At 36.8% G+C, this 13,003-nt stretch overlaps 1 protein-coding gene across 6 annotated transcripts in view; it reads right to left on the bottom strand.

Annotated features, from left to right (window-relative positions):
- The window catches only part of lrp8 (low density lipoprotein receptor-related protein 8, apolipoprotein e receptor), a 153,934-nt gene that overhangs the window by 42,168 nt on the left and 98,763 nt on the right, over positions 1-13,003 (bottom strand). The window lies entirely within an intron of this gene.

Genomic DNA, 13,003 nt, shown 5'->3' with positions numbered 1-13,003 from the left:
CCTGTTTCATGGAATGCCAATTAAATCAGTGGATAAAAAGATGGGATAAAAACTATGGATTTCTATTTAACGCTGACCAAACCAATGAAATGGTTTTAACTACAGTAAAATGACTGAATCGCACAGTAATGCTCACTGGAAATTTATGGCAAATGTAGCATGAGCTCTGAGCTATTCTGTGCTGATGTGAGCTCCATAACCTCACTGATTCAACTGTGCTGTGGATGACCTGAGGTTCACACTTCAGCCCCACACTGGCGACAGACACTAAATGGGCTTAACTGTGCTGTAGTAAACGCCTGTCCATTCTTTAATGGGGTCAACCACCCCGTTGGAATAACCGTCCCGAAGAGCTGTAAGGCGACTGGGTATTACATTCATGGGGGCTAGTTTTGTAAACGGATTTGAAATGGCTTACGAGCATGTGATCGGATGCTAGTGTGTTTGAGCGGTTGGGATGGGATAGCAATCGATCCTGACTGTTTGTGACTTTGCGTCGATAAACCTGTAAATATGCAAACTATCTGCAAAGAGCAGCTGGTGCTCATAAAACACTTTCACCGTCAAAATGGTGACATTATCAAAATTGTATTGCTGGACTCGAAATCAATGTTATTTGTGCTTCTCACGGAAAGGTCATCCTTGTTGTTCATTGCACTTCAGTTGATTCGTATTTCACCACCTACGCTAGTTGCTTTTGAAGCCAATTACAATAATGTTCAATGAGATATGTTACTAATTGTGGTTTTGCAAAGCTGATTAGCCAACAAGCATCTAATTGGCAAAAAAAAAAAAAAAAAAAAAATCAACAATGTCCATTAGGAAAGCAACCTCTGCATCTGCTGTCAGCTACTCAAAGGTCTCTTCAATGACTATCGAATAGCTGAGGTGAAAGGGTGGAATAACATCTTCTGGAATGACAATCTTCTGACAAATTTGACACAGGAGTGAAATCTGTAGATATCTATACTACTAGCCTATCAGCTACTATAATTATCTACAGTCAAGGTCAAGGCAGACAACAAACGTAGCATGTTGTTAAAAGAAAGGAGAGTGATTTAGTCTTTCTTGTGTGTACAGAGCATGGGATGGAAGGTTGTGTTTGCTCTAAGCAGTGGGAGATTGGATTGGCTGACCCTGCTCTTCTCTTGAGGGAGAAGGACAGCAGTGAAAATGAAAAGGGGCTCGGCCTGTGATGTAAACACCAGCCTAAAACAACATCTTCTCAAAGAGCAGCAGAACAAACATGGACAGCTTTTTCATACACCAGTGATCTTAGACAGTACTGTCACATGCTAGCTGGAATGAAAATCAAGTCATTCGGCTCTATACACCTGCAGTGTCAGATGCCAACTGAATGTATAAATTCACATAATAACTAAACCTTCACTAAACATTCGTTAGCGGTGCTTGCTAAGTATTACATTGATGAGGGGATCTGAGCCATTTGTAGGAATCAGAATAGAGTTGTGAAAACAGCAACCAACCACAATTCCCTAGCAACCATCTTGCAATGCCCTAACTACTAACAAGAACATCCTAAAACTGTGCTAAAAACACCCGCATAGTCCTGGAAACTATTTAGCATGTTAGCATCTTTAGCTTTTTCATGGGCAAGGACCACTAAATATTTTTTTGTCAGAAAATGTAAAAATGTATTTTATAAGTTTGTAAACATATTATAACAGTTAGAAAGATACTCTTACAGAAATTTCAATGCTAAGTTGTTGCTGGTAATAGTTTTTACTAATTAATGACTTTTGGGCCAGACAAATGCTTGAAATTTCAGTAGGCCTATAGAAATACACAGACAAACAAATCGATCTGTTTCTTTAAGAACATTTTTAGATTAAATGGATTTCCACCTTTCCAAAAGCTATAGAAAAAAGTATATTGTAGATAGTAAACACACACAGCTCTGAGCCAGACTGACTTCGTCATTCAAAGGCTGCTGATATATGTCTGCTGTGTGGATTTTGATGCTATCTCCTTTAGAGGTCATGCACAACAGTGAATAGATTTTAAAAGAGGGAAAACGGAAAGCTCAAAGCAGGTCAATTGAATTTCACTGACCAACGTCAAATACACATTCCCCGGGCCAACAACAGACAGGTAGTAGATAGGGCTTTCCATTAGCCAGATCTCTGTGACCTTGAACCACACACAGGCAAACAACAGAGAGCTGAAATAAATATAGGAGAAGTGAATGTGAAATACATACAGCTTTTCTGTCCCTGTGTTAATTGAGAAACATGGAATATTTGTAATTAACTAACTAATTAACTATTGTATAATAACAATTATATACAATTAGAAAATAAATGAGAGTAGTAGCTTTTGATGCACACCACACTGCAGGACATCCCAACTTCCAAAAGTAGCCCATTTCATGATTCTTAAGTGACTCTTTCTATAAGTAGGCCTACTGTAAATGCCGATGACTATCTTTGAGTTATTCATTGAGTCATCCACCCAAACTATTTGTCCAAAACACTTAACTCAACAAAGAGTTAACAAAGTTAACAAAACTTAACAAAAAAAAGTAACTCTTTATGAGCGAGTCACTGAATCATTAATTCAATCAATAAAAGTTTGATTTATTCTGATTCACTACTGTGTGTTGCTCAGAGGTGCCAACCAAAATACCAGAGCAACCAGGATGGTTGATTCTGTTGTAGCTTTATTTGGAATTCTTTTCATTGGCAGAATAAAAATAGACAACTGACAATATATCTAACTTACTAAATATGAACTTATTTATTGAACTGTTGTATATAAGCAATATCATACTTGCTATTGTTCTATATCTCAGAATCTCACCGAAAATTAGTGAATGCGCTTTAAGAACACTCCTAACTTACTGTATATTTGTCTCTGCACATTAAACTGGAATAGGATAAATAATTTTTATATATATATATATATATATAAAAAACACACACACAGCACACACTTCAGCTTTCAAAGCAATGCTTAAGAAGACTAGAACACTTTTAACACAACAGTTACAGTTTAAATGGTCACCCCATATCTATGAGAACAAGCCTCCGGGGGCATCTTTAGCGTTGAGGCTCATGCTACGCTCAGCAAATGGCTCGAGGCACTAAGTCAGCACAGAGTTAATGGTGCGTTCACCACTGTCCTCCATCAGCCCATGATATTACAGTATCCCGTATCAGAGAAAGACTACCCTCCACCGGGAGAGCGAGATTGTAACCATGATGCACTAAGCTGAAGGAACGAGATGCCACAAACACACTGAGACAGCTAAATACTGTGATGCTTTGGATGCTTTTCCCAGTGCTGACAACATCGCCTGTGGGCACAGTGTAAAGAAAAGAGGATATACTTGCAAAAAGGAGAAATTGAAGAGGACAGGGAATTAGTTAAGGCCAGTCATTCTGTGAGCAGTCAGTTTGGTTCATTAGTCAGCAACGTGTTTAGAAGGAATAGATGCAATAAATGCTCTGGCATCTGACTCTTCTTGTGTGAGGAAAATAAACCAGTAATAGAACGCTGGCAGTGAGCTACTGTTTCAGTGAAATTCTCAGTGAAATCAAGGTTAAAATCCATTCCCATTATTCTTTCTTTTCCCATAACATTTCATCTTGGAGAGGTGCTTATTTATATATATATAACATAAAATGAAAAGTGGAAATGTCTAATGGGTATTTAATAGTGGGAATTAATACATAGTTTAATGTCCTCGTGTTGATCGGGTGGGCTTTCACATCCTCCGCGATGTGTGGCGCTCATTGTGTTTCCACACTCAAAACCATTCCAAGAACCTCAAGTACACCTTTACTACTCAGCAGGTTCAATATAGTTAGGGTTCGGGGTAGGTGTGGGCTTTAGGGATAGGAACAAGTGAGGTCCCAATAAGGCAGCATCTATGATTTTAATAAATATACACTGAATATGTTATTATTGCAAACGGTTTTAAAATGTACAAAAATACACTGAGGTGCAAATGGTATCTGCCACTATTTGCACTAAGTATAATAGCATCTAACACTATTTACATTTAGTGCAAATAGCATTTAACTACTACTTACACTATAGAAAATACTCTTTGTTTTGCCATTTATACTTAGTCTAGCAAAGAGCATCTACTAAATCTTTGAAATGCCCATGACCTGCTAGAAGTAAATGTTGTCAACATTTAGGAGTACATTAGCATATAAATAACACACAAAAAAACGACTATTTTAATTCCATAGGACTTTTAACTGACTTTAAAGGTTAACCTTAATGTATCAGCATCTAAATTAACTAGTTTTATTCAACTCAAAGAAATTAATTAACAATCAAACTTGACTTGGTTGACACCAATGAAGGTCATTTTATGTGTTAGATAAGCCAATGTGACTCATAAGAGAAATAGCTCCTCAAGGTAACAAGTGCAAGTTCTTTTTTACAGTGCAGAAATGACTGGGAGAGCAGCTATGCAGTTTGGAAATGATTGATCCCCCTGTGCTACAAATTCATTTAGAGCAGAGCGCTCTGGACAAACCTCTTTGCACCAAGCCTTCAGCTGTTCACAGTGAAAGGAAATACGTTTTCACACTTGCTGAAGTGCGGCTATATGTTGACCAGGGGTGGGGGGCATTACCTCTGGGTGGCTTACCAAATGGCAGTGCAGATGAAAGAGAAATATCAGGCTATTGTCAGGGGATAGAAGGGGTTCAGCATAATGTCTGGAATTACACGGGTGCAAACACCTTGGCCTATGCAACTGTGTGCTGAGTACAACCAATATTCCCACCCACATAAAGTCTTAAAGGGCAAAAGCTTTCCTGTATAGACAACTGTGCACACAAAATATTCTAAAAAAATAAAATAAAACCCATCGGATTGTGATAATAATGATTAACGCCTAGATTTGAAATGAACCAAACATTTATTCTGGCATTATCAAAAAGCAAATGATTCATTAATTTCACTGGGAATCATGGTCAATTCCTGTATGCTTCCATCAGGTGACTAACAGTTTTAGACAGCACATTTCAGAATTCATTATCTTCGATGTCACCCAGGTAATAAAATGAACACCAAAAACAACATTACAAATAGATATTTAAAACATGGTGTGGCCATGGTGTTAGACTTCCCACCAGTGCTGTAATTATAATTTTACATGGATGCATGAAAACAGATTTATTATTTGCCGTAATTACATTGGCTGTTGGTAATAATCATGAAGATACTGATATAATCAGATTAATAGATGTTCTGGTTGCGTCGCATCTAGCCCCTCTGAATCTCCCTTGAGGAAATGCTTCAGCAGATACTGTAATACTTCATTATTACAGTCAAGCCCTCCTCAGTGGAACAGCAGCAGAGAGTTGTATGTTGTGTTTTTCAGTGATGAGAATTTTCACAGCACCCAAACAAGTGCTAAAGCCTTCTCTGGGTGAAAAGTGAAAAAAAAAAGAAAAGAAAAACAAAGGCGGCGAGAAAGACAGAAGCTCTGTTGCAAATCCTAGTGAGCTGCCTACATAGACATCCTTAATGGACAAGGCAACACCAAAATGCACAGCAACAAGCTTCTGAGAAAAATCATCCAAGATGCCAGACTTTAAAATGATTTAAAATTATATATGTAAAAGTACAAAATAATGATAATATAACAATAACATAATACATTATAAATGCAATGTAGGTTTTAAATAAAATAGTTAAATTCTTAGTGAAATAGATTATTTCATCAATATTTACACTACAGTTAAAAAGTTTAAGGTCAGTAAGATTTTTACAACAAAAAAAAAAAAGAAGAAGAAATTAATACATTTGAAAAAGGATGCAAAAGATCAAAAGTCATTTGCATTGTTATAAAAAGTTTATATTTCAAATAAATGATATTCTTTGAACAATCTATATTTTAACAAATATCTCCTGAACCGCAACGTAAAAAATAAAATTCCGAGAATAAAGTCAAAACATTTTTATTTTCATCTCGAAATGATACGACTTTTTTCTCGTAATTGTAGATTTTTTTTCTGTGTTGCGGTTGAGGGCTTCCGTAATCTATTAATCAAAAATGCCTGGAATATATATTATGCATTACTGTTTTGAACATTGATAATAAGAAATGTTTCTTGAGCAGCAAATCAGCATATTAGAATGATTTCTGGAGGATCATGTGACACTGAAGACTGGAGTAATGATGCTGAAAATTCAGCTTTCACATCACATGAATAAATTGCATTTTAAAATATATATTAAAATCGAAACAATCAAATAAATGCAGCGTTGGTGAGCATAAGAGACTTCTTTCATCAAACATTTGAATGGTAGAGCATGTTAGGTTCCTTTTAGGATGCTGCCTACGTAGGCTTGGAGAGCAAATAGGTTTTGCAAATAGCTCAATAGGTTTTGGAACAGAGAGAATCAATTTATTACACCCACACTGTTTTATATATTAAAGAGGACACAGAGAAGACTGTTTGCTTGTAGCCTTACCAAGAACAGCAAATATAACACATTCACATAAACTCAAACAACTATGCATACAATATACTCCCACACATAACCTCTTTCTCCACAAACTATGAGACTGGTTCACATGTTTGTCTTTTCTGTCTTTTCTTTCTTCCATCTCAGTATTTCTATCTGTATCTGTGCACTTCAAAACCACCCACATTAAGATCTACTGGGTGTCACTAGCTCCCCTTGGTTCTCTAATCTGTTCTCATAGTCATCTCAAGGCAATGATCGACATTACACGCCTCAGTGCTTGACTGCAATTTCCATGTGATCTTAATTCATTGAATAGGCTCTGGTGTGTGACCAAGGTAGCTACACGAGAATGAGTTCACAGTTGAGTACCAGTCATAGTAAACATGCTTACGTTTCAGTGCTAGCGGCTATGCACACAGCAAGCATGACCTTCCTCTGACCCTGAGTGAGTTGCAAATGCAACGTCACATTCGTGTTTGATTTTCATGGGCGATGCAGTTATATGTTAAATGTAGGTCAAATAGTGAGTTGTTGTTCCAGTGTTCACTGCTGTTCAAAAGTTTGAGGTTTGTCCAGTAAAACAGTCACTTTGTGAAATAATATTACATTTTAAAATATCTGTTTTCTATGGCAAAATCTTGCAAAGCTGAATTTTCAGCATCCATTACTCTAGTCTTCTATGTCACTTGATCCCTAATAAGTTGATTTAACGCTCAATATATATATATATTTTTTATTATTAATGCTAAGCATATATTAAGCAAAATGTAAATACGTTTTTTTTTTTTAACTCCATTTATTTGAAATAGATGTTTTGTTAACAATGAAAATGACTTACTCTCACCTTTGATCATTTAATTTGTTGTTGCTGACTTAAAGTATTACTTTCTTTCAAAAAAACTGACCCCAAAATTAGAGTATCTCAACATACTTTGAGTTGCTACACATGGTCGCAAGTTTTTCTCAATTGATTTCACATGTTTTTTTAAACATGACTTAAATAATTTTCCTAAATGGAATGCAGATTTTTTTCTTGATGGTATTCAAATTTCATACATATTTTTTTTCCCAAATACAACTCACAAAGTTTCTCTAAATACACACATTTTCTCCAAATACACTGATTTAAAGTTCTTGCTTTTACAACAGAAGTTAAAAGCTTTTAGGTTAGTGATGCACACAGCACCAGTAATGCAATTTATCAAATTTCACACACAACTATCGTGACTTCACTATGCATAAAAGGGGTCATGTGTAAATATTCAGAGCAAACAAATAATGTTGACCCTGGTGAAAAGAGGAAGAAGTGGTAGAAGACAAAGAAGAGGTGTGGACCGGGTAGAGGAAGAAGAGAGGGAACAGTTCAATTCTGGATTTGTTCCTGTAGATGGGAAGTGTTCGACCGCACGCTTTGACAAAGTAACTCTTCTCCAAGCAATAAAGGGCCTGCAGAGATATTAAGTCAGGTGCGTTCCAGGTGTGGATTCAACATATACAGTTCATCCGTTCTTTCGTGAAATCCAAAGCTTGAGAAAACATTGAGAGAATAAAATTCTCTTGCCAGACAGAAATGAGAGGAACTATTTTCAATAGTTTAGCTTCCAGTGTTCATTAAAAGTGTTATGTGAAGAAAATGCTAAACTTTTTTTTTTTTTCTAAACTAAGAGTCTGTTTGGATGGCTGTGTTAATTGTTTGGAGACCATTGACCTTAGTTTGGAGAAAAGTGTAAAATCAATTTAGAAAAAGGCATTAATTCTAGCAAGTAACAGTTAAGTTTCCAATTCAGAAGTCTACATCCTCGAGAGTTTCACAAATGTCATTTTGTAATCTCTTTTTTATTGCTTTAGCATGTTTTAATATCTCTCCTAATTAGTTTCTGATGGGTCTGAATCAAGTGGGTGTCTGTGCAGTACATTAATCTCTATGGATGTACAATGAGAGGCAGAGGTGGGGAACACAGAATGATAAAGAGAGAGAGTCATGAGTTTTCAAGGGTAATATCACCCACAGAATGACACAAATCTAACGGTGATAATTACAATCAAATTATATTACATCATAAAACACAAACACTCGAGCATTTAATAGATATTAAAGGAGCTGAGAGGCACCAATAAAAATTCTTTATTCTTACAAAAGAGAAAAAAAAAGATATCCCTTAAAGACGTGTTCACGCATTTGCAGTGACAGGAAGTCATAGATTTTTAATTGCCAAGTACACGTCACTCTTCTGTTTGAGAGCTTAATCTTGTTCTGTCCACACAGAGTTCTATTCACAAGAGTGACAATCACATCCTGTGACCTTTTACTTGGTGTACTACAAGACCGAACTAAACATTTAGTGGAACTTTTGGAAATTGACAGCTCATTTGAGATATCTGCCTCTCTTGTCCAGGTGCAGTGCTAACAAATCAAACAGAGGGATGTGACTTGAATTAATTGACGCATGTTTTCACACCAGATTGTCCCTCTCCACCATAATTGTTCCCACCAGCCCTGTGCTTTGGTGATAACCTAAAACATACAGTTCAGTGAGAGCATTAAGACCCATTCACACCAAGGACGTTAACTATAACAATAACGATAAAGTTTTAATTGAGGCTTTGCGGGATTTTTTCCCTTCGCGTCATGGAACTGCACCCACATAATGAGCTAAACGCCACAGCTCTGCCTCAGCAGGGGTCCTTCTCGGCCTAAACGCAGTTTCAGAAATTAAAACCTTTCAAACTTTCTTCATAGGGCTTCCACAAGAGCAAAGAGTACTTTGATTGTGCATTTTTAACGCAGGTTACTGATAATAATTTATACTTAAAAGCTTCCTTTCCAGTGTATCTGGAGATTAAGGTAATAGAGGGGAAAGAGAGAGTAGAGAGCAAAAGGACAGCTGAGTTTGAGGGCAAATACTGCCTTTCTTCTACAGAAATGGAAATATGATGTTAGGAGGTATATTATTCATGTCTGTGACTCCACAAGATATGTTTTATGTAAATCTTCCAACCTTTTGCACACTACAAAGGGCTTTGTGGATGCAGCAGGCATACGTGTGGAGTCTGGTAAAGCTTCTAAAAGGGCACTGCTGACCCTTTCAGTAAATTAAAGCTCTAAAACAGTATTATGTTTTTTAGCATTATGTATTATAGTATAATGCCCTGCAAAGGATTTGACATTTTATTCAGCCCACAGGGCACTAAGAATTGTGAAGAACTTTGAATCTACAAAACACCACCAATGCTATTCCCCCAAATGTTGGTCCTACCCTAACTACCCTAAGAATTTTTTCTGAACAAACTCTTGAGCAATGCTGGTGATTTTTGACCTCCCAGCATGCAACTGCAGCATGAATAAATAATGCTGTTAGTGTTTTGCTACTTGCTGACTATTTTTGCAGTTATGTTGTTGTTTTTGTTGTGCAGTGATGTTAAGAACACATCTTATTACATAATAATAATCATCATTGCACCATAGGCCCCGCCCACTGGCATTCAGCATAACTTTACTAATAGAACCCATTATAATCAATGACGCAGTCTACACAGGGCCGGCGTCACTTGGGTGCATTGCCCCCTCAGTTTAGAATTTGTCCCCCATCCACCCCCGAAACGAGATTCATTTTAAACGTACAGTATGGAATTTTTCACCGCTAGGGGTCGCTAACCTAATGTTACAATAACAAAGGCGTAGTTTGATGACGCAACATTTGCTAAGAATTATGGATCTTGTCGTCAACGTCAAGCCGACCGATCTAATAATGTTTATGGATGACTGAATACATCGATGTTTTTAATCATGACTGTGATATGAAGCAGGTCGGGATTGCTAAGAGACAGCTATCAGCTCCACACACGACGCGAGTCCCGCGGATATAAAAGGAATAAGGACATTTCATTCTACCGAACTACACGCAAGTGCAGAATTACTACTCACAGGTCAGTTTATTAGACAAATTAAACTTGTGAGGTAACGCAGCGCACTTGGTCTAACATTACACTAGCACACTAAACTGCATTTGAATGTGTTGAAATTTATTTGTTAGTTTGTCTGTATGAGACTAGCAGTAAGCTAGATCAACATTAGAATAACATACAGATCATATTCTAACATTTTATCATTGTTGAACTATATAACATTGATTAGTTTTATGTAAATGTGCTCACCTGTTTAATAAAGTACATGTAGGAGCGGTCGAAGTCTCGGACGTGGAGCTCTCGTTTATATACTGTCTATGGAAGCTCTAGGCATCTCGAAAACACCGCGCTGATATTGATTCTCGTTTTAGTTCTCCTTTTTTATCCAAAGTCTGCTTGTCATGGTCCATAATGTTTGAACGAAACAACAACAGCGTGCAAATAGACATTGCGAACTACACAGTTGTCCACGTCTGTCGCCTTGGTTACTATCAGAGGGCTCTGGTTGCTACGGCAGTACGAGCGGAAACCAGGGACAACGCGGATATGACGCCATTGACGGCGACAAAACGGAAATAAAGAAACGGTCCGTGTCTTCGAATTAAATTACAAATTTCTCCTGGTTTGAAAGTTGTTGGAAACAGTCGGGATAATGTAAGTACACAACAAAAATATATATATAACATAGATATAGTGATTTTTGCTATTTTTAAAGCAAAAAAGTTACATATTGTGCCTTAAATTCAAACGTGCTTTTGCACTCTGAACGGCGCTGAGCCAAAAACGGACGCGCTCAACACTTTTCACAACTATTCAGCTCCCATGGCACGCTATAGATCAACTAACATGATCATTGTAAAGGTCTTTCTTTAAACAACAAAACACTTCTAAAATAAAATGAAAACTCACACTGGGGGTTCAGCTAGAATATAAAGCCCCATAAATAGATTTTAAAAGAACGTTTACTTTGACACATCCAGTTTAAACAGCTCGTTTGCATCTCTGTACAGAATTCAGAAGCATATCAGCGTTGGAAACAAGTGGATGGTTAATTTTAATGGCATCCTGGATAGCGTCAGAGGATTATGTTTGTTCGGAGCATTTTGTTTTGTAAACGAGGGACAGTGTAATGTAGAGTTCGCAAAGAAACTTTTGTTGAAAGCAGTCAACTGTACAACTGACAGCAGCTGCATCACAAACCGAAAGTAAATTATTTTATAATGCTTTGTCTGTAAATGAAGTGTTTATATGGATAATGTTTTCAAAACACTTACTTCACGTGCAATAGCGAGTGTCCGTTGATACCATTTCCTATGCAATGACATTAACAGTGGCTGTTTACATACAACCCTTATAGAAGCCGCTCATTAAAAACGTATAATTTCAGACAGAGGGTTAAAATGAAAGTTGAAAATAATTGTTTTTCCACAAAAATATTAAGCAGAACAATAGTTTTCAGCTGTGATAATAATGCAAAAACATTTTTTTTTTCATATACATTTACAATAAATCAAATACATAATTTTAAAGACCAGTGATGCAAAATTGCCACGGTTTAGGCTAAACAAGTTTCATAATAAATTAGCAAAACCCCAAAAGTGCTACAATCATCCCTGTTCTGCCACACCTGACTGATGAGCTTCTGGTTCATGTGGAGGTGACTGATTTGAAAAGGATTTGAAATGTGATTTTTGTGGGAACATGATTCTTTAGAAGTTATGGGCTGTACAGCATTAAGAGTAATATGTATTCATAGACCGTGTCTTAATACCTTCAATTATAAATCAAAAGGAACAGTCCTGCAGGTTATTCTATAATAAAAAAAAAAAATAGAAGTCTCAGGACCAGACATCAAGCAGGAAATCAATTATAATCAGCAGCGCAGTGAAATATTACAGTGATGTTAATGCTCTTATTTTCCAGTTCAGCACAGGACCGTGCGACACGCAAATCACAGCTATAAATCCAGAGATAAACAAACGATGTCATGGTGCTAATCATAGTGCTAATGGTTAGAAAATGAAAAACCATAAAAGATCGAGCTAGAGTTGAAAGACGTGTCCTGTAATTCATTATTACATGATGAAGTATAAGAGAAAGCGTAAGCCTATAGTGACACAAAGACAAGAGACTTTGCACGGCTGTGTTTGGAGATTATGAAAAGCACACGCGGCTAGGCTGGATAAAAGGTGCGATGATTACATATTATGAACACAGCAAGGCGATTAAATTGTGAAATGTGTATTTTATAGACAAGATATTAAAGGATAATGGTCAAAGCAGAAACACAATAATCTCTTTACATCCTCTTTATGATCAACCAGTGTGATCTCATCAGTGTATTTAGGTTTTAAATTGTGAAGTGTAGGGGTCGACCGATCATTTTGCCAATTTGCCGACTGAGAAGGGTGTGCTGTCATTATACAGTATGAGAGCGGCCTCTAGAGGCAAAATAAAAGCTATCACTGACGCCTCGTGGAGTTTGTTTTGACATGCGAGACTGCGCACAGCATAGAGTAGGACACTTCAGATGTGGATTTAAAGCAAACAATGAAACGGTATGTATACAGTACACTACCGTACGTGTTTTTATATAATTATAAAATAATTAATTTGTTAACTAGATGATGCATTAGTG

Source organism: Rutilus rutilus (genome assembly GCF_951802725.1).
Source record: "Rutilus rutilus genome assembly, chromosome: 12".
Classification (NCBI taxonomy): domain Eukaryota; kingdom Metazoa; phylum Chordata; class Actinopteri; order Cypriniformes; family Leuciscidae; genus Rutilus; species Rutilus rutilus.
Note: the sequence above shows the minus strand (reverse complement) of the source record. Positions and strands in the feature narration are given on the sequence as shown.